Here is a 21,928-nt window from a genome sequence, read left to right as displayed (position 1 = left end):
GAAAAAGAGTTTTTGACCTACAAGAGAAGACAGATAAGCTTCGAAGCAAATCTGTTCACAAAAACTTGGCAGGCCAGGAGGGAGTAACATGATATATTCAAAGTGCTGAATGGGAAAAATATGCAGCCAAGAAAACTTTATCCAGCAAGGCTGTCATTAAGGATAGAAGGAGAGATGAAGAGTCTCTCGGATAAGCAAAAACTAAAGGAGTTCATGAACACTAAAACAGCCCTGCAAGAAATATTAAAGGAGACTCTTTGAGTGGGGTTGGGGGGGGGGGGACGGGGAGACGAAAGCAACAAAGACTAGAAAGGAACAGAGAACATCACCAGAAACACCAGCTTTACAAGTAACACAATGGCACTAAATTCATATCTATCAATAGTCACTCTGAATGTAAATGGACTAAATGCTCCAACCAAAAGGCATAATACATCAGATTGGATTAAAATAAATAAATAAACAAACAACAAATAAATAAACCAGACCCTTCTATATGCTGCCAACAAGAGACTCATTTTAGACCTAAAGATATCTACATATTGGAAGTGATGTATGTCAATGCATGTCAAAAGAAAGCTGGAGTAGCCATACTTAGATCAGACAAAGTAGATTTTAAACCAAAGGCTAACAAGAGTTAAAAGAAGGGCATTATATCATAATTAAGGGGTCTATTTAACAAGAAAATCTAACAATTATATATTTATGTTCTCAACTTGAAGCACCCAAATATATGAATCAGTTAATAACAAACATAAAGAAACTTATTGATAATGATACAATAATAGCAGGAGACTTTAACACCTCACTTAGAGCAATGGAAAGATCATCTAAGCAGAAAATTAATAAGAAAATTATGGTTTTGAATGACACACTAGACCAGATAGACTTAACAGATATATCCAGAACATGTTATCCTAAAGCAGCAGAATACACATTTTTTTCAAGTGCACATGGAACTTCGTCTAGAATAGATCACATACTAGGTCACAAATCAGCTCTTAACAAGTACAAAAAGATTGAGATCATACCATGCTTATTTTCAGGCCACAATGCTATGAAACTTAAAGTCAGCCAGAAGACAAAATTTGGAAATACCACAAATACATGGAAGTTAAAGAACATCCTACTAAAGAATTAATGGGTTAATGAGGAAATTAAAGAAGAAATTTAAAAGTACTGGAAGCAAATAAAAATGAAAACACGACAGTCCAAAACCTTTGAGATGAGGCAAAAGCAGTCCTAAGGGGGAAGTATATTGTAATACAGGTCTATCTCAAAAGGTAAAAAATTCTCAAATACACAACCCAATCTTACACCTAAAGGAGCTAGAAAAGGAACAGCAAGTAAAGCCTAAAGCCAGTAGAAGAAGGGAAATAATAAAGATTACAGCAGAAATAAATAATATGGGAACAAACAACCCAACAAAGAAACAAAATAGTAGAACAGATTGATGAAACAAAGAACTGGTTATTTGAAAAAACTGGTAAAATTCATAAACTCCTAGCCAGACTTATCAAAAAGAAAATGAAAGGATCCAAATAAATAAAATCATGAATGAAAAAAGAGAGACACAGCCAACACCACAGAAATACAATTATAAGAGAATATTATGAAAAATCATATGCCAACAAACTGAACAATCTGGAAGAAATGGAAAAATTCCTAGAAACATATAAACTACCAAAACTGACGCAGGAAAAAATAGAAAACATGAATATACCCATAACCAGCAAAGAAATTGAATCAGTAATTGAAAATCTCCCAACAAACAGGAGTCCAAGACCAGATAGATTTCCAAGGGAATTCTACCAGACCTCTAAAGAAGAGTTAGGGGCACCTTGGTGGGTCAGTCAGGTAAGCATCTGACTTCAGTTCAGGTTATGATCTTGTGGTTCGTGAGTTTGAGCCCTGTGTCAGGCTTTGTGCTGACAGCTCAAAGAGTGGAGCCTGCTTCAGAATCTGTGTCTCCCTCTTTCTCTACCCTCCCTCTTTCAAAAATAAATAAACATTAAAAAAGTTTAAAAAACAGTTAATACCTATTCTTCTCAAACTGTTCCAAAAAATAGAAATAGGAGAAAAACTTCTAAACTTTTTCTACAAGACCAGAATTACCTTGATTCCAAACCCAGACAAGATTCCACTAAAGAGAATTATAGGCCAATATCCCTGATGAACCTGGATGCAAAAATTCTCAACAAGATACTACTACAAGATATTATAAAATTCTCAAAAAGGTCAAATCCAATAGTACAGTAAAAGAATTATTCACCATGATCAAGTGGGATTTATTCCTGGGCTGCAGGGCTGGCTCAATATCCACAAATCAATCAATTGATATACTACATTAATAAAATAAAGGATAAGAACCATATGATTCTCTCAATAGATGCAGAAAAAGCATTTGAAAATATACATCTATTCTTGATAAAAACCCTCAAAAAGCAGAGAGAGATGGAATATACCTCAATATCATAAAGGCCACAAAAGAACCACAGCTAATATCATCCTCAAGGGTGAAAAAATAAGAGCTTTCCTGTATGGTAGAAACAGAACAGGAATGTCCAATCTAACCATTACTATTTAACATTGATCTGGGAGTCTTAGCCTCCAAAGACAAAAAAAAAAAAAAATTTTTAAGGCATCCAATTCAGCAAGGAAGTCAAGTTTTCATTATTTGCAGATGCCATGACACTCTACATAGAAAACCTGAAGCTTCACCAAAGAAGTCCTAGAACTAATACATGAATTCAGCAAAGTTGCAGGATATGAAATCAACATACAGAAATCTATTGCATTTCTATACACCAATAATGAAGCAGGAGAAAAAGAAATCAAGGAATCGATGTCAGTTACAATTGTACCCAAAACAATAAGATATCTGGGAATAAACCTAAACAAAGAGGTAAAAGATCTGTACTCTGAAAACTATAGGACATTTATGAAAGAAATTGAAAAGCATACGAAGTAATGGAAAAGCTTTCTATGCTCATGGATTGGAAGAACAAACATTGTTAAAGTGTCAACACTACCCAAAGCAACCTACACATTTAATGCCATTCCTATCAAAATACCATCAGCATTTTTCCAGAGCTAGAACAAACAATTCAAAAATTTGTATGGAACCACAAAAGACCTTAAATAGACGAAGCAATTCCAAAGAAGAAAAGCAAAGATGAAGGCATCATGAATCTGGATTTCAAGTTATATTACAAAGCTGTAGTCATCAAGACAGTATGGTACTGGGACAAAAACAGACACATAGATCAATGAAATAGAATAGAAAACCCATAAATGGACCCACAGCTATAGGGTCAAATAGAAAGTACTTTAAAAAAATTTTAATATTTATTTATTATTGAGAGAGAGACAGAATGTGGATGGAGGAGAGCCGATAGAGAGGGAGACACAGAATCTGAAGCAGGCTCCAGGCTCTGAGCTGTCAGCACAGAGACCAACATGGGAACTGAACTCATGAACTGCAAGATCATAACCTGAGCTGAAGTCAGATGCTCAATTGCCTGAGCCACCCAGATTCACAGGGGTACATGCCTTCCAATTTTTTAGCAGCATTACCTACTATAAGCCAAACTATGAAGAGATCCCAAATGTCCAATGGCTAATGAATAAAGAAGAGGTGATCTGTCTATCTATCTATATACAACATATATATATATGTATAGGTATAGATATAGATTGATAGATAGATATAATATTTAAACATGAAATCTTATGAAAATGTATATTTTTAAAGTCTAAAAAGAGTCTCTGGCTGCTCCCACACTATCCAAGGCCATTCTGGCAATCAGCTGATCATACTAGGTCTTGCTTCACCTCCACAATGGCACTTTCTAAAAAATATTTATTTGTTTTTGAGAGAGAGAGAGAGAGACAGTGCATGAAGGGGGGAGAAAGAGAGGGAGACATAGAATCCAAAGCAGGCTCCAGGCTCTGAGCTGTCAGTACAGAGCCCAATGCAGGGCAAGAGCCCACGAACTGCAAGGTCATGACCTGAGCCAAAGTTGGATGCTTAACCAACTAAGTCACCCAGGTGCCCCCCAGAATGGCACTTCTGCACATGGTCCACATAGGAAACTTTGCTCTCCTAGATTAAAAAAAAAGCTAGACAAAAAAATTCTGTACAAGTACATGTCATGTGCACACACACACAGCATAAAACAAGTATAAGTGTATCCAAACTGCAGCAGTCTGATTGAGTAGGACAATAAATAGATGAAAACTAGCATCTTACCTATGGGCAAGACTTCATGAAGCAGGTGAAAAAATAATTAGTATTTGCAAAAAGGGCAAAACAGTTTTGGTGAAAGACAGGACAAGACTCAGGGAAGGGCATGGATTTGGGTGATAAACATGTGAGGAAATGAGGAGATGCTTTGTTTGATTGAAGGAAAACAGAAAAGAGCCAAATAAGGAAGCATTTATTGGTTTATGCCCTGCCATAAAATCTATGACCCAGAATTTAAATATGTTCAAGAGTGATGTAGGAAGCCTATTACGAGTTTAAAATGTTATTATTTTACAGCTAACATGTATTAAAAACCAACTATGTTTAAGGCATAGCACTGAGTACTTTCTACCCTTGGACTCATTTATTCCTTCCAGGTCATCCACAAAGTATGAACATATTTCCCAAGACACCAGGAAAGAACTAGAAGCCTACAGATGTCGAGTAATTTGCCCAAGTTAGGTGTTATGGCTAGGATTTAACACAGGCCTTACTCCTTACGTTATATTGTGAGTGTTATAAATATTTTCAGTAGTCAAGATACATGTGAACCAGCTTCGGTGGAAAAGAGAAATCAAGTGGCCTCATTAATCTACTTTCTGGATCCTGAAATTTCTATTTTGCAAGATTTATTTTTCTCTCATTAAAGTTGATACAATAAAAATACGCTAGAACAGAAATTTGGAAAAAAGCCTGAAGGTTATGAAAACTACGCTATAGGAATTTGGAGAATCTGAGGTGTTGCAATGATTACAAATGTGTGTTTTATAAAACATATATTTAAACTGGAAGTGTTTATTGTTTAGTTAAAAGTTAATGCTTTAAATTGATAAATTAGCTAAAACACTGCCATGAAGTAAGCTGTTTTAAGCACATTCCTTAAAAACTTTTGGGATCATGTTTTCTATGAAAATATATAACTAAATATATTATATAGGAAAAAATGACTAATGAATACATGCCAACCATTTTTCAAATCATTCCATTCTTTTCAAATTCTTCACATCCATGTCTCAATGGAACTTATGTGCTTAGTAAAATCCTCTATTTTCCTGAAAGTCTAAGAGACTTAGAAAGAATTTTAGTTGCTGGATCTTACAGCCAAGGAAACATAGATTTAATGGAGAAATGCCCATGATGACAGAGGTATTGTTCAGGTAGAAATTCTTTAAGGATGGGGTGACAGTCACCTTCCTGGGCAAAGTCATGTGAGGACAAAAACAGGAAAGGAGTTTTTAAGCCTAAGCATCTATGATTATTTCTCACTTCTACCTTCATTAGTCTACTCTGTCTTCATTGATGGTGTCCAAGGTTTTGATTAAGTTCAGAGCATGGAAAAGAAAAAGAAAAAATTGTAAGGGTCTAGAAGCATTTTTCATATCCTATATATTTCTGCATGTTTGCATGTTTGTGTCAGTAGAAACACACAAAGATCCAGAATCTTCTTTCTCTTTTTTGAGTTAAGAGTAAATTTCCCAGATATATGTATTTGTATTCTGGGCCATGGAAACATTAAAAAAATAAATGAAAGAAAAGAGAAAGAACAGAAATTCTCCAAGAGTCTAGTTAATGTGAACTCGGATGATTCTAATTACTTTGCTATGCTTGAATTTATCTATCTATACTAAAAAGCCATGTGCTTTTGGAAACCTCTATAATAATATGCCACATACAATCACAATTACATAATTATACAATATAAAAACGATTACTTAAATAACATTACCGGTTAACCCTGGTAATTACCTGTACATGTATGTGGGCAAACAGGCAATTTTACTACAGAAGACAGCTCTGTTTGAAATTGTTTTATGAGGAAATTGTGGCAGTTTCAACGCCCCCCCAAAAAAAAAGCCCGAAAAGAAACACAACCTCTCAAAACTAAAAAGGCACAACCTCTCAAAACTAAAAAGGCTTTGATTGCATGGCCTGTGAATAAACTTTCCAGAATGCTTTTCAGATTAGGCACACAATAACATTGAAAGCCAAAGAATCAAAGACAGCTTGCTGAAGAAAATTTATGTTGGGTTGGTAAATAATTCACAAGACTTTTTAGGTTGGCTTGCAACTTTAAACAGGAGATACTGTAATTGAGAGGAAAGTTGGAGAACTAGCTATGCATACAAGTGAAATCATGCTTGCCTCAACTAATAATAGGGTTCTAGTATTCAGTGAAGGTTGTCTAGAATCCCTGCCTCCCAGAGACTGGAACAGGAACAAGACCAGAGACTAGAAGACACAGAAGCGAATGCACAGCTCTTCTCTGAGGAAGGAACATTGCACTCATACCTTGCTGTTAGAAGTAACTCCCTCCAAAAATATCTAAATGCTATGACTATAGGTTGTGTGATCCTTTGGTTAAGTTAAAAAAAAAAAAAAAGGAAACATAAGCTCACCAAGTTAGTGGCAAATAAGCCAAATGATTTGACTGAATTGACTTGCACTCAGTCACCAAGGAACCCAGTTATTGTTTGGGGATAGAGACCTAGAGCATGAGGCAACCCCCACAACTTTCTCAGTGCTCACAGCTAAACGTTATGAACATCGGCTAGTGTAATTTTGGCAAGAGCCAAACCAAAAGATGATACATTCATTAGGCAGAAATTAAAACACTGATGGTGACCATATGCTAAGAAAGAACTCATTCAGTGGGAAGCCTTAAAAACTATTTTTTCCTGCTTTATTTTGTTTTTCATAAATAACTTTGCTCTTAAAACTGGCTCTGAATTTAATTCAGTTTTTCTCTTTGTTCCTAAACTTGTTAAAAGCTAAACTGCTCTACCTGGAATTGTTGATAGAGATCAATATGAAGTATCAAAAAGAAAAAAAGATAATTTATCTAAAAGAGATTGAATCCCCCCCTTGTATTTTGTTCTCTGATCTATCACTATACTACAAGTTTCTTAGAATGTCTCAGTTAAAAAAGGCATAGTAACATACATTTATTTTAATAAGAATATCTCTTTGTAAGGAATGATGAAAAAGTAAAGATAAGCTAAGCATGCTAAGCAGCAGATAAATCAAGTTAAATTTGGCTGAAGAGAAGTTTATAAAATTGACATTCACTCCCAAACTAACCCTTGAATTACCAGAAAGACACAAACGCACCATCACATAGAGTGAATTACCAATACTGAGTGTCAGTTCTTTCCAGCTGTTTAGGTATGTGGCAATGAAATGATCCATGGACAAGAAAAATACACACACTGGTTCTGCAATACGCACTAAATAATCTGAAGCAGGAACAGCCACACAAGTTCTAACACGTGTGCTCACACAGGGATTCCACGGAAAGGGGGTTAAGAAGGCACAGGGAGCTTTTGGGAAAACGAAAAACCTAATACGAGGATGAGGATTGAAATTCTCCAGATACTAGTGCATGAACTCCATCCCCCACAGTCCCCCCAAGGAACAAAAGCCAAATAAAGTCATCTTTGTCTCACTAATAAAAGCTTCGGAAAACACAACCACAAAAAACAGGGGTACAACCCAGAAGCTTACTTGAGACATTAAGATTTAAGAGATATTCACTTTCCCTTTTGATATTGAAATATGAATTACTTTAAATTTATTTTAAAGAAAAACTAAGGCCTGCTTAAGTCATTTGTTGGCAATTTTGTCATGTTGCTAGGTGAATAATAAAACTTCGGTGGAAGATCTAATGTTTACTTTTCCAAAGCCATAAATCTTTCCGTTTTCCAAAGTTTTGAATTATGATGGCAACATTTTTGGCCAGGTCTGATTTTGTAAAATTGATGTTCAGTAATGATGATGGCAGGATTTAAGCTTAGCTTAAAAGGGAAATCTGAATGTAGTAGAAGTCCAGAGCAAAATCAGATTAGATTCACAAAGTGCACTGCACATTAGTAAGCATGACTTGGTTGCTTTAGTGCTTTATAAGGTTCGAGGTTGGCACATTGGTTATTTTCTTTAATGCTGAAAAAAATTCTGTTGTATTGGAGAATATAATTATCATCTCTACAAATGAATTATCAATTCAAGAGTCTAAGTAGCCTTCCTCCATTCTCTCAGATCTCTCAGATTCTCTTCAAAGGCCTGCGGTTGAGTGTTTGGAGCATGTTCCAGAGGCATGGACCCTCTGAACCACCAGGTCAGGCCTCTGACCCATGTTTGTCATTAAAAAAATTTTTTTTAATGTCTTTATTTTGAGAGAAAGAGACCGAGAGCAAGCAGGAGAGGGGGAGAGAGAGGGGGAGACAACAGAATCTGAAGCAGGCTCTAGGCCCTGAGCTGTCAGCACAAAGCCTGATGCGGGGCTTAAACCCACAAACTGTGAGATCATGACCTGAGCTAAAGTCAGATGTTCAACCTACTGAGCCACCCAGGTGACCCCCATGTTTGTTATTTCAAGGGTAACTATGTGTAACAGTTCTATTACCTGGCCTACATTAGTGTGCAGTTTCTGGCACCCATTTCATCATGGAGCAGAGTAAGGACCATGGAAGAAGTCTGAGCTTAGACTGGTATGTGCTGCTTAGAACTTAGCAGAGGTTCTTAGTAGAGGTTCTACTATAGACACCATGAGGCCAGGGGACCTCAACCTGCTTTCTGTTAAGCATTGGACATAATATTTAATTTTTTCAAAATAATTTTATTGTCTTTTAATGATGTAGAGAACTATCCAATTCCCCTGAAATGAAATCTTCCCAAGGAAATGCTTAATTAGTCCATCATATTATAATTAAGCCACAGATTGTATTTTGGCTGATAAATTCAACGTAAGATTTGCTGACTAACCATAAAACTGTCTCATCTCAGAAAGATTAAGGGGGTGGTTCTGGAATCAACTCACTTTGTATTTGAATCTCAGAAATGCTGCTTGCTAATTGACTGGTTTTTGGTAAATTATCCAAACTCTTTTTCTTTATTTTCCACTTTTGAAAAATAAGAATCATAAAAAGAGTACCTACTGCATAGTGTTTTTGTGAAAATTAAATAAAATCATTCATGTGAAGCATTTAATAAGGACATTATAATATGAGCTCTTACTTGAGAGGCTTTTTGGAGACCCAAGAAAGTTTTTCTATGTGACAGAACTTACCCATATCTTAATCATCGTCCTCACACAAGCCCCAGACAGACAACACTTTCCTTTCTGCCTCTATAAGTGATTTGCTTTTTCTGGACATTTCATGGAAACATAATCATTCAATATTAGGCCTTTTGTGTCTGGATTCTTTCACTTTGGGCATACATGTTGCAGCATATATCAGTCCTTCATTACTTTTTATGGTTGAATAATATTCCATTGTACAGATATACCACAATGTGATTAATCATTGAGGGAAAGTTGGATGTTTCCACATTTTGGCTATTATGAATAATGCAGCTACAAATATTTATGTTCAAGTTTTTGTGTAAATATATATATGTATTTCAATTCTCTTGTGTTATACCTATGTATAAAATTACTGAGTTAGAGGATAACTCTGTTTTATAACTTTTTAGGAAATGCTGAGCTATTTTCCAAGATGGTTGTGCCATTTTACATTCCTACCAGCAGTGTATGTGTTCCAATTTCTCCACATCTTTACCAATACTTGTTATTGTTCTTTTTATAAAAGTGTAACTATCCTAATGAGTATAAAGCAGTATTTCACTATGGTTTTGATTTGAATTTCCTTAATGACTAATGGTGTTGAGCATCTTGTCATGTGCTTGTCAGCCATTTGTGTATCTTCTCCAGAGAACTGTCTATTCAAATCCTTTGTCTATTAAAAAAGATTGGGTTGGTTTTTTTTTTTTTGTCTTTTTATTATTGAGTTGTAAGGATTCTTTATGTATTTTATATACTAGGTCCTTATCAGACATATTATTTGGAAATATTCCCTTCTATTCTGTGGATTGTCTTTAATCTTCTTGATAGTGTCCTTTGAGGCATAAACATGTTTTAAAATTCATATCTAAGCACAGTGCCTAATTTGAGGTCACAAAGATGTACACATACTGTTTTTCTAGCTGTTTTATGGGAATAACTATTACATTTATGTATTTGATCCATTTTGATTTAATTTTTACATATTATGTGAGGCAAGGGTCCAACTTCACTCTTTTGAATGTAGATATTCAGTTGTCTTACCACCGTTTATTAAAAAGACTATTCTTTACCCATTGGATTATCTTGCCCAGTCTAAAATTAATTGACCATAAATGTATAGGTTTTATTTATAAATCTAATCCATTTTGAGTTAATTTCTGTGTATGGTGTGGGATAAGAGTCTAAATTCATCTCTCTGAGTGTGTCTAACCAAATGTCGTAGTGCCAAAATTGCTGAAAAGAGAATTATTCCTTCAAATTGTTTTGCTATCTTTGTCAAAAATCAGTTGATCATATGGGGAGCCTGGGTGGCTCAGTCGGTTAAGCCTCTGACTTTGGCTCAGGTCAGATCTCACGTTTGTGGGTTCAAGCCCCGCGTTAGGCTCTGTGCTGACAGCCTGCTCAGAGCCTGGAGCCTGCTTCCTGTTCTGTGTCTCCTTCTCTCTCTGCCTCTCCCCCTCTCATGCTCAGTCTCTCTCTGTATCAAAAATAAATAAAAACATTAAAAATTAAAAAAAAAATCAGCTTACCATAAATACAAAGGTTTATTTCTGGTCTCTCCATTCTGTTCCAGTGATCTGTGTGTCTATCCTTAAGATTTGGTTATTTTAAAATTTTGTCAGTAGGCATGCACAGTGAGGGACCATGTTCTTCTCACATAGGTAATTCTACATCACTTATTTTTCTAAAGAAAATAAAGTAAAATAAGACAGAAGTCAAACTTAAAAAAATGTAAAGGAAGACATAGTTTAAGTGAAGTGATAGACTTCTAGAAGAAGAGCCCTGGAAACCAGAAGAACTAAATGTGAACTTGAACTAATAGAGTATAAGATAATGGGAATTCTCAGTTGATAACTTCCCATTTTTGCTAAGTGAGGAAAGAACATCACTAAGAAACTTGGGGAAAAAAATGAAAGGTTCAAGGGCAGGGCTTTGGGTGGGGCTTATATCAGTAATAGATTCTATCACAGGCTACATCCCTGAAATTCATTTTCCTGCCACAAAATACATCTTTAGTATTCCTTTGGCAGTGAGCTAAATTAAAGCGCAGGGAAAAGGAAAGAATTGCTGGCAGAAATCTACATGCAGTCAATGGTAGCCAGTGTCCTGGGGAGGAGGACTCACGGAACATTACCATTCTTGATGCAATGCACATGTTGTACTCAGGAAGGAATGTAGAGAAAACTCTTGACAGTCAAAATAGGATTTGCATATGCTGGCTTAGCTGATGGACAGTAGAAGCTTCTATACCTGCCTTAGGCATTTTAGCTGTACTTGTGGTCAGCCTTAAGGAATTCTACCTATGGAATGTGGGAAACTTAAAAAAAATCAGACTCAAAGAAATGCAGCTGGAGCAATGCTCATACACTCTTTTTCTCCAGCAGATCTGTTCTGATCTAGAGAATGTTGGGGGAAGCTCCATAGAAAAGAGGAAACTAGATTTCATTTTTTTTCCAGTTTGGCCTAAATTTTTCATCATTTTTATTTAATAGTATGATACAGACAGAGGTAAACACACTAGAAAATGTTATAGAGTTGAAACTGGAAATATGTTAGCTCAGTAACCAAAAATAATGAGTAAACAAGAGATTCATTGGGTACTCTAATGGGCAAGATAATGGGGCGCCTGGGTGGTTCAGTCAGGTGAGTGTCCGACTTCGGCTCAGGTCATGCATGATCTCACCATTGGTGGGTTCCAGCCCTGCAGTGGGTTCCAGCCCTGCGGTGGGCTCTGTGCTGACAGCTCAGAGCCTGGAACCTACTTCAGATTCTGTCTTCCTCTCTCTCTGCCCCTCCCCCACTTGCACTCTGTCTCTCAAAAATAAATAACTGTTAAAAAAAATTAAAGAACAAAATAATGGCACTTACTCCCATATAGAGAGAGTGGAAGAGGATTCAAGAGTCATGTGGCTATTTAATAAACATTACCTGACTACTTAAAAAAGTTGTTTTTCAAAACAACCAAAAAGCCCTAAACAAACAGAGGCAGAAGAGTGGTGTGGTTAAGAGAATGGATGCCTGAGCAAGAGTCCCTGAGTATGGCTTCTAGATCTGCCAGTTACTATTAGCTCTGTGAAATTAAAAAATTTTTTTATGTTTTTAATTTGTTTTTGAGAGACAGAGACAGTGTGAGCAGGGGAGGGTCTGAGGGAGAGGGAGACACAAAATCCAAAGCAGGCTCCAGGCTCTGAGCTAGCTGTCAGCACAGAGCCTGATGCGGGGCTAGAACCCACAAACCGTGAGATCATGACCTGAGCCGAAGCTTGACGCTCAACTGACTGAGCCACCCAGGCACCCCCTAGCTCTGTGAATTTAGACAAGGAATGTAACCTCTCCCAGCCTCTGTAGCCTCTTCTGTAAAAGGGATGGACATTGTAACTACCCCACAAACATGCTTTAAAGATTAAATATAGGTCACTAAGTGAAAAGGCTCTGCCAACATTAGTCAAGGCATGGCATGGGGCTGCTTCTCATGGCCAATGGAGTTCGAGACTAAAGAAATTGTATTCTCTTTTGTGTGGAATGGAAACTGGCTGCCAGTGGGTCCCTCACAAGACCATCTCATCTCGTTCAAGTGCATGCTAGAACTGCAGCCAGCACCCTCAAAGCTCTGTCTCAGTCTCAACTTTACATGTAACTTAGTCCTCTTCTTTTGCATTCCACTTTTGTCTCTTATTTCTTGTCCTATCTACATGGGCATAATCTTCTATTTATGAATGCTTCCTAAGGTAATTTTAGCTGTCCTGCTTTCTTTCCCCATTCCTCAGCATCCCCCTATTTTTGCCATAAAGTCCATTTCTGTTTTCCACTCTCTTCAACCTGGCTGTTAGAGTTCCTCCAGCCATCCTGTCAGAGTTTTATGGTTTGTTTGCACCTATGGTATGTAATGCTACACTGTTCATTATGGTTGCCAAGCAATGGCATGTCATTAACCTCCAAGGGAATCCTAAGTTCCCAAACACTCTCATTCATGAAGGTCACCCTTGAGACATCTGTCTTCCTTCCTGACCTGCTGCCGATAGGCAACAGCTGTTGTGCCATACTTAGCTTGTATCATGTCCATTGTCTACCGCAATTATTACATGCCCTCCCCAATCCCATGCTTCCTATAGGCTAATACAATTGTTCTGAAATGTTAATCCCACCCGCTGGGTCAGTTGGTGGGCAGAGTAATTACCTCTGAGGAGTTGCAGTCACCGTTTGTAGCAATAGTATCATCTAGGGAAACTGTACTACCAATGAGAAAGCACTTTACCCTAGGCAATCCTGGGTCACCCTTGCCTATGGTACACATAGCAGTTCACAGCTGTCTGTCTAACAGCTCTCCATTATCAGGCCCCAGGGAATGTGTCTCAAAACTCTTGTTTGATGTGTAGTGCCCCACCTCAAGCTCTATTGTTATTAATGCTGGTCCTAGGTAAATCGATGTATTAGTATATTAACTCCCCCTACACACTTTGCCTCTTGTCTACTTTCACTCACAATTGTTCACCTGTGTAGTTTCTTCTCCCTCAATTCCTCCTCACTGGCTTTAGTCTAATCATCCTTCAGATTCAAGCCCAACTCCCACCACTTCCCATGGACCCTGCTCCCATCTGACCCACCCCTGTGAAATTTAGCCCCTTCTCAATTTCCTTTAGTGCTTTTTCTACTACTGATTTGACCATTATCACATTTTTTTCCTACACAATACCAATATTTTAGAGATGGGAGTGACCTTAGGTAATAATTGATGTTTACTCTTTTATACGAGTGATTAACTAAGGCCCAAAGAATTAGAGTGATATTTGCTAGGGCCCAGCCTCTCTTCCTCTGATCCCAAGAGGATCTGAGTCTCTGGTTTTTCATCGCGGTGGTCTTGACGTTGACGACTAAGGCACTCACTGCAGCTTCAAATACAAAGAAAGAGGATCCTAAGTCTGAGTCCTTGATGAAGGAAAGTTCAGGAAGACCAAAAGTTTCAATTTCAAGGATATTGGCCAAGACTAACAATCAACCACCAAATAAAGGGTTAACCACAGGAAGTAATCACATTTGAGTGACTCATTTTAAGAGTTGAAGCAGGAAATATCTACTGTGGCCGTGGTAACCAAGTGCATTAAAAACCTTTTAAAAATAATTAGATTAGACCTTAGGGAAGAAGCTACTAGAAATTGCATTCCAGTTTATACAAAAACTGACACAGTGGCAGTGTGTATATATGTATATGTATCTACATATATATAATTGCCAGCTTCCAGGTACATATATTGTACATCTGTGTATCTCATATATTAATATGTCTTTTCCTTTACTTGATTGTGACTTTCTTGAGGTCCATAAATATCTTTGACCTATTAGCATCTGTACCAACTAGCCGTACCACATTCATGGTAGGCACACAATGAAAGTTGGTTGACTATGATAGTAAGTTTCATCTGGTCCCTAGGAAAGTTTCTCAGGTAGATATGCAAGCCATGAAAGAACAAAATGAGAGCTTTAATGAGTATGAACTCCTCTGGGACTTCCTTTCTATCTCTTAGAGTTCTAGCTATTGCTACCTTCCCACCCCACAGTTGTTCTGAATGCCACACTGAAACACCAAGTCTACTTCTCACTACTAGATTCCATCCTACTGCTTCATGAGGTCTCAGAGGTCAGTCAATCCATGGGGCATCTGAATATCAAGGTCTCTCTGTGGCCTTTGGAAATCCAATCTGATGTGGTGGTTCTGCTTAGCCGACTTTTCGAGGCAGGCCCACATTAGATTCAGTCTAGCCAGTGCAGAGAAGTTAGCTGTAGTTTGAAGTTTTTAGGATTCATTTGCAATTACAGTTGTTCCCCCTTATCTGCAGGGGCTATGTTCCAATACCCCCAGTGGATGCCTAAAACCATGGATAGTACCTAAGTCTACCATAAATTTTCTTATACATATGTACTTATGGTAAAGTCCAATTTATAAAGTAGGTGCAATAAGAGATTAACAACAGTAACTTATAAAAAATAGAACAATTATAATAATATTCTACTTAAAAAGTTATGTGAATGTGATCCCTCAAATTATCTTACTGCACTGTATTTACCCTTCTTCTTGTGATAATATGAGATGATAAAATGCCTACAAATGTAGTGCAGTGAGGAGAAAGATGTAGGTACTGAGAGATCATGTTAGGCTAGTATTGCCCTTCTGACCTTATGTCAGAGGAGAATCATCTCCTTTTGGACTAAAGTTGGCCATGGGTAACTGAACCCACAGAAAGCAAAACCACAGATAAGGGGGGCTATTGTACCATGCTAGAGCCATTCAGAGACAATGATATTTCAACTTTCAGAATAAGCCTGCCTGAAGTCACCGTCACCACCACTCTCACTCCCAGGATTCCTCATCCTCTCCTGTCTCCTCTCATTCTGTACCTGTTGTCCTTCAGAGCACACACTCCTGACCACCCAGGCAGAGCTTGCCTCGATGGAATTTTCCACTCAGATGTTTCTATTCTTCTGCCAGACCTAGTCTCCTCCCAGGCCAAAATACAGTGACAAAAAATGCTTTGAATTAGGCAGGAAATACAAGCTGCCTGCTGGTCAGGAAGGAACAACAAGACCAGACCTGTCCCGAGACTGGGCTAACTTTACTATGAAGGAAAAAGTGAAATTTTAGCACTCACACCTCTTTTAGAAAATATGCATGGGATGACATTCCTGTTCTGAAGTAGCAAGGGGGTGGACCTAAATCATTAGGGAAATTTGATAGGCATGAGAAAGCACTACCAGGGCCCCTTTGACCCCTGACGCTCTGTTCCGCTCAGACCCCAGGAAGTGATGTGACTCCAGCCAACTGTCGCTCATCCACGGTGATTGGGGTAGGGGAGCATGACTAATGGAGGTCCTTTGTGAATTCCCAAGCCTTGTTTGGGTCATTAATTTCATCCCTCTTCCCCACCAAACCTTTTACCAGAGCTGCTAAGTGGCTAGGTTAGAGACTCAATTCCCAGCCCACCCTCTGTTGAGGTGCCAGCTTAACAGGGGTAGAGGTCTCAGCTCAGGTCCAAGGACCACAATAAATTAATAAAAAGAAACACCAAAGGACTCTTCAAAATAAAGAAATTCCCAGCATGCTGGGAAAATCTATGATAACTGAAAGTAGGTGGAGCTGTGCCTGCTAGAAGCCTATCACCTAACGTCAGGATTTAAGTACATGTCCTAGCCTAATTGTTATGCATCCTGAGAAGCCCCAAAGATTAGTTTATGGACAGAAGTACTCTGTCCCTACCCCTACTTCACAGTTAAAGTCCTTCTTTAGATATAACCAGTGTTGATGGTAGAAGAAGCACAAAAGTATTCATTTATATAAATTAAAGAGTCAGGACAAAAAGCTGAGCCTAATAAATGCTGCCTGAAGTGAGACCCATGGGCCAATGGCATCTTATGATATATCATTGGCTTTGGTGTTTGCTGAAGCAGATGCTCTAGAGTCTCCTGTCAGCCGTTGGCATCAGAACACGAAAATGCTTAAAAATAAATCAATGAATCCTTTGCATTCATGTTCAATTTATAGAGTCCTCAGCTATTACCACAGCATGAGGCCCTCAGCTATTACCAGTCCTCCATACTCTGTCCCAGTCCTTTTAATTGTGGATACTTTTCACAGGTGAAAATAGGCTTAATATCAATGGTAGGAAAGATTTTTCTGCTCTCACAACTGTCTCTTCCTAAGTTTGTAGAAGAGCCAACTTTGTGGGGGACCAAATGAAGTAATATTAGTCATGGCATCATTTTTCAACTGGTGAAAAAACTCCCTTCACCTGTAAAAATAAAATTGATATCATTCTCCATACATTTTTATATCATGTCTTAGGAAAAAGAATCCACCACCCAGCCTCTTGACTGGATATCACTTTATCCAGTGGTTGAAAAATGATGCTATGACTAACGGGCTCCCATAAAGGACTAAGATTTAAGAAGAAAGCAGATCAAGGGAGAAAACATCAAAGAGATGTACTTCTCATGTACCTTTCCCAAAGAGTAATGACACTTTTATGTGAAGTTCTGCAAATAATGACATTTAAAATTCTTTTCAGTCTTGGTCACAGTTTTAAAAGTTCCCCAAAAGAATTCCCCCAAAATGTTTGCCACCAATCTTTTCCAGATTATGAAAGAACATGAGGACAGGAATAACGACTTTTCCTTATTTTATATGCTGCCTATTTTGTCAGCTAGAAACTGATAATCATTTTAGTAGTATTGACAACAAAACTGCATTTCATTGTGCTGCTGTGAAGTGTTCCTAGTGGTTACAATGAATGTATCTAAAGTTCTCTTGAAGTTGAGTTTTAAGCAGAGGAAAGCTGCATCAGAGGGCGAACAATATCATAATTGATGCAAGTTGACTATCTCACTCTGGAAAATTGGCTGGATGTGGAAAACTTAATTTTGGCAAACTTAAGAAAAGTAGTGGAATGGAATTCATAGTACTGATAAATAGACACTTTTCATTGTTTGTATGTAGACAAGGGTGGGTAAAAGAACTTTGAAATTCCAAACCACCAGTATTCTTAATTATGAAAACCAGATTAGACGGAAGAGGCAACACATATTTTAGGCAGCCTGTGGTCACTCTGGTTAAATGCTCACAACCAAACCACCAGGATTTTACCAAGTTCACAACATATTTTCAAGGTTGATTTCTTTTGCAAATACACAAAAGCCTTTTTCTCAGATATTTTAGATCACTGATTCAATCAGGAACAAGTTAAAATTTGTGATCCCATGACAAGCCAAATTCAAATTTAAGTCTATAGGCTTTTACGTGAAATAATTGGTGTTTTTATGTATGTTGATTGTTTATTTTTTTACTCAAGTTTGACTCTCTATGTCCTTAAATAAATTCCTTTTATAGGGTACAAGCCACAATCCTCCTGGCTGGGAAAAGATCTTCGAAGATCTGAATTTCCTTTTACAACTTTAGCTGTGAGTGAGAATCAATTCAATTCAAAATACATTAGAAACTAGAAAAAAATTTATTATCAGAGGAAAATAACAGATGAGAAACAAATTATGACTTCAAATACAGCCAATTGGTTTTGTATATGGTGGCCATGCTGAAACAAATCTGATCAAATGTCTATGCGAAACCATGGGACAACCAACAGCTCTATTAACATGATCTATTCTTATTATAGCTTGTGAGAAGAATTGGAAAAGATCCAAATTTGTTAAATGAAGATATGAGGCAATTATCTCAGAGTATGATTAATGTTTCAAAGTGTATGGATAAGTAAAGCTTACATAGAGCCACTGGGATCTCTCCTTCCCACATGTAAGACAGTCCATCTTTTGAACAAAATCTTTGCACAAAATATATGCTTCTATTTCCCTACCATGGCTCCTACCTGACTTTTATAGCTTCCCATATGCCTAAGTTTTTCTAAATTCCTTGACACCGGTAAAACTCACGTGCCCTGATGAATGGATATGGATAAAATAATATTCTACCGTGTGTGTGTGTGTGTGTGTGTGTGCAGAGAGAGTGAGAGAGAGAAAGAGAGAGAGAGAGAGAGAGAGAGAGAGGACTATTTCTTAACCATCAAAAAGAATGAAGTCTTGCCATTTGCAATGACACAGATGGATCTAGAGTGTATTATGCTAAATGAAATATGTCAGTCAGAGAAAGAAATACCACATGGTTTCACTCGTTTGTGGAATTTAACAAACAAAACAGATGAACATAGGAGAAGGGAAAAAAGAGAGAGAAAGGGAGGGAAGCAAACCACGCGAGACTCTTAACTATAGAGAACAAACTGAGGGTTGATCAAGGGAGGCGAGTGGGGGATGGGCTAAATGGGTGATGGGTATTAGGAGGGCACTTATTGGGATGAGCAAGGGGTGTTATATGTAAATGATGAATTACTAAATTCTACATCTGAAACCAATTTTACCCTATATGTTAACTAATTAGAACTTAAATAAACACTTGAAATAAAAAAAATCCTCCCATGTCCTCAATTGTCTTCTCCTCGAGTCTTAGAGAATTAAGATTTTATCTCTCATACTGCAGAACTAGGACCTTCTGGAAGTCTGTAGATTTTGTCAGAAGGTACTGAGCTTAGACAACAGAGTGTGTTTGGGGGATTTTCCTTTCTCTAGGGTAGATAGTCTTTGAGTGTAGATAGTTCTCTTCCCTCACAAATATATTAAAAATCTTTTTAACCATGTTAATAGGTTCAGTTGGGCTATAAGAAAGTCTCATAGATGAGAGCGCTGCCTATAGCTATTTATTGTGTGCCTAAAGTGACTTTCCCAACCTACACCATGACCCATTTGCAGAGGATTTCTTCATTTAACTTTCAGATGGAAATCTTTTGCTTAAAGAAAGGCCTCACAATGATGCCCCTCCTGCTCACCATTTCTCTAAGAACTAAAAATTAGAAGTATATTAAGAATAAAATTAAAGTATGGGCTATAGCCAGTAAAGTACTTACGGTTAATACACATTTTCTATTAATGAAGAAATTAAAAACTCAGCTATAGTTTGAACTATATAACTTTTAGGATCCTTCACAATTTCTAGTTTCTATGACTTTAAAGTATTCTTTTTTTCCCCAAGTATAAACCCCTTGTTTAATAATTTCAGTTATCATAGACAATAAAATCGCAGCAAAGACCTTATGACATGATTTTCTCATTTTGCAGAAAAAATAATAGCATATGTAAACTCCCACAGCTAATAATTCAGCCCAGATATATTTCTGCTGTTTCATGCATTCCATCCTGCCTCTAGAAATGTTTAGGAAGCATTAGAGAAATTAAAACATTTGAGGTCTATTTTTAAATAGTTACATTACATCTTTAGCATGCATATTTGACTTAAGTTTATTGCATCTGCATTTTACTCTTTTTCCTGAGTTTTTTCTTATTGTGAAATATATTTCTTAGTGTTTGTTTGTTCTGTTGTTGTTTTAGTGAGGTCTGTCCATGAGTGATACATACTTTTCATGCTGATCTAAAAATGTCTTTATTTTACCTTCATTACTGGGTGATAATTTCTCTGGGCTTAAGTCCCTAATTGAAAATTACTGTCTCCCAGCATGTAAAGATGTGATTACATTATCTTCTTTGATGTAAAGTCTGTTACCAGTCAAAAGGACACTTCTTTCAAGGGTAAATTAATTTTTCTCTTTGATTTCTTTTCCAACTCTGGATACTTATCCATTATCTCTTTGAATACTGCATTCCCTATATTACTGACCCTTATGGAGTTCTTAAACATAAACAAACAGATCTTTTGTTTCTGTACACTATTTATTCTGTGTAATATCCTAAGACCTATTTGCTAGTTCACTGATTCTCTCTTTAACTATGTCTGATTTACTTCATTACTCATCTCATAAATTTTTAATTTGAATGCCTATATGCCTTAAATTTTTTTTCTACAGTTTATTTTATTTTTGAGAGAGAAAGAGAGAGAGACCATGGGGAAGAGGCAGAGAGAGGGGCAACAGAGGATCTAAAGTGGGCTTCTGTGCTGACAGCAGAGAACCCGAAGTGAGGCCTGAACTCATGAACTGTGAGATCATGACCTGAGATGAAATCAAGAGTCAGACACTTAACCAATTGAGCCACCCAGGCGCCCCTATCTTAAAATATTTTCTTAATGTTAAGTTTGAATCTATTCAAATCTGCCTGTTCTTTTTTTTTTTAATTTTATTTGAGAAAGAGAGAGAGAGAGATAATGCTTGTGTGAGTAGGGGAAAGGAGCAGAGAGAGAGGGAGAGACTGAGAGAGAGAGAGAGAGAGAGAGAGAGAGAGAGAGAGAGAAAGAGAATCCCAAGCAGGTTTCATGCTCAGCATGGAGCTTGAGGTTGGGCTCAATCCCGCCACCATGGGATCATGACCTGAGCCAAAATCAAGAGTTTGATGCTCAACTGACTGAGCCACCCAGGTGCCCCCTGCCTGTTCATTTTTAATGCAGACCTATTTTATCATGTGTTCTATTTCTTTTTTTACCTTGATCATCATTAAGACATACTTATTTTATAATCTTTTTCAGATTATTCTATTAGCTCTAGTTCTTGAAGAACTAAATTTGTTGTCTCTTAAATGCTAATTATCCCTCAGTAATTAATGTCTTATTGCAGCTTATATGTTTTTATTATGAGCACTCTTGCACATGCTCTCTCTCTCCTCTCTTTCAAGGAAATATGTGAGAGTCTCACATCCTGTAAATATCTCTAGAAATTGGCTTCAAATTTTCTTTTTCCTGGGGCCTGGTGGTTTCATATTTTATGTTAATTTCTTACATATTATATTTATTTAATTTATTTTAAAATATACCTACGTAATTTGTTTTGGGGGGACTCCACACAACGAGAGTAGTGTCATCCCAAATCCCTAAGGTTTGCTGAGTGCTGTCCTTTAGTTCCTTGTAGGTACCATTTTTTTCTTACCCTCAGTCTCAGATGGGTGCCTTTATTGGTGAATTCCTGGGAAGTGGAATAGCTTTTCTAGTTCCCTTTTCATTATCTGAACAGTTTTTGGTTTTGTGCAGGAAGCTTAACTCCAGCTCTCTTTCTTTGATTCTAGGCTCCATCTACTATTCCCTAAAAGTGGCTAAAATCCCCAGTAACCAGTGTGTGGGGCTCATATCT

The sequence above is a fragment of the Suricata suricatta genome, chromosome 1 (genome assembly GCF_006229205.1).
Source record: "Suricata suricatta isolate VVHF042 chromosome 1, meerkat_22Aug2017_6uvM2_HiC, whole genome shotgun sequence".
Lineage (NCBI taxonomy): Eukaryota > Metazoa > Chordata > Mammalia > Carnivora > Herpestidae > Suricata > Suricata suricatta.
Note: the sequence above shows the minus strand (reverse complement) of the source record.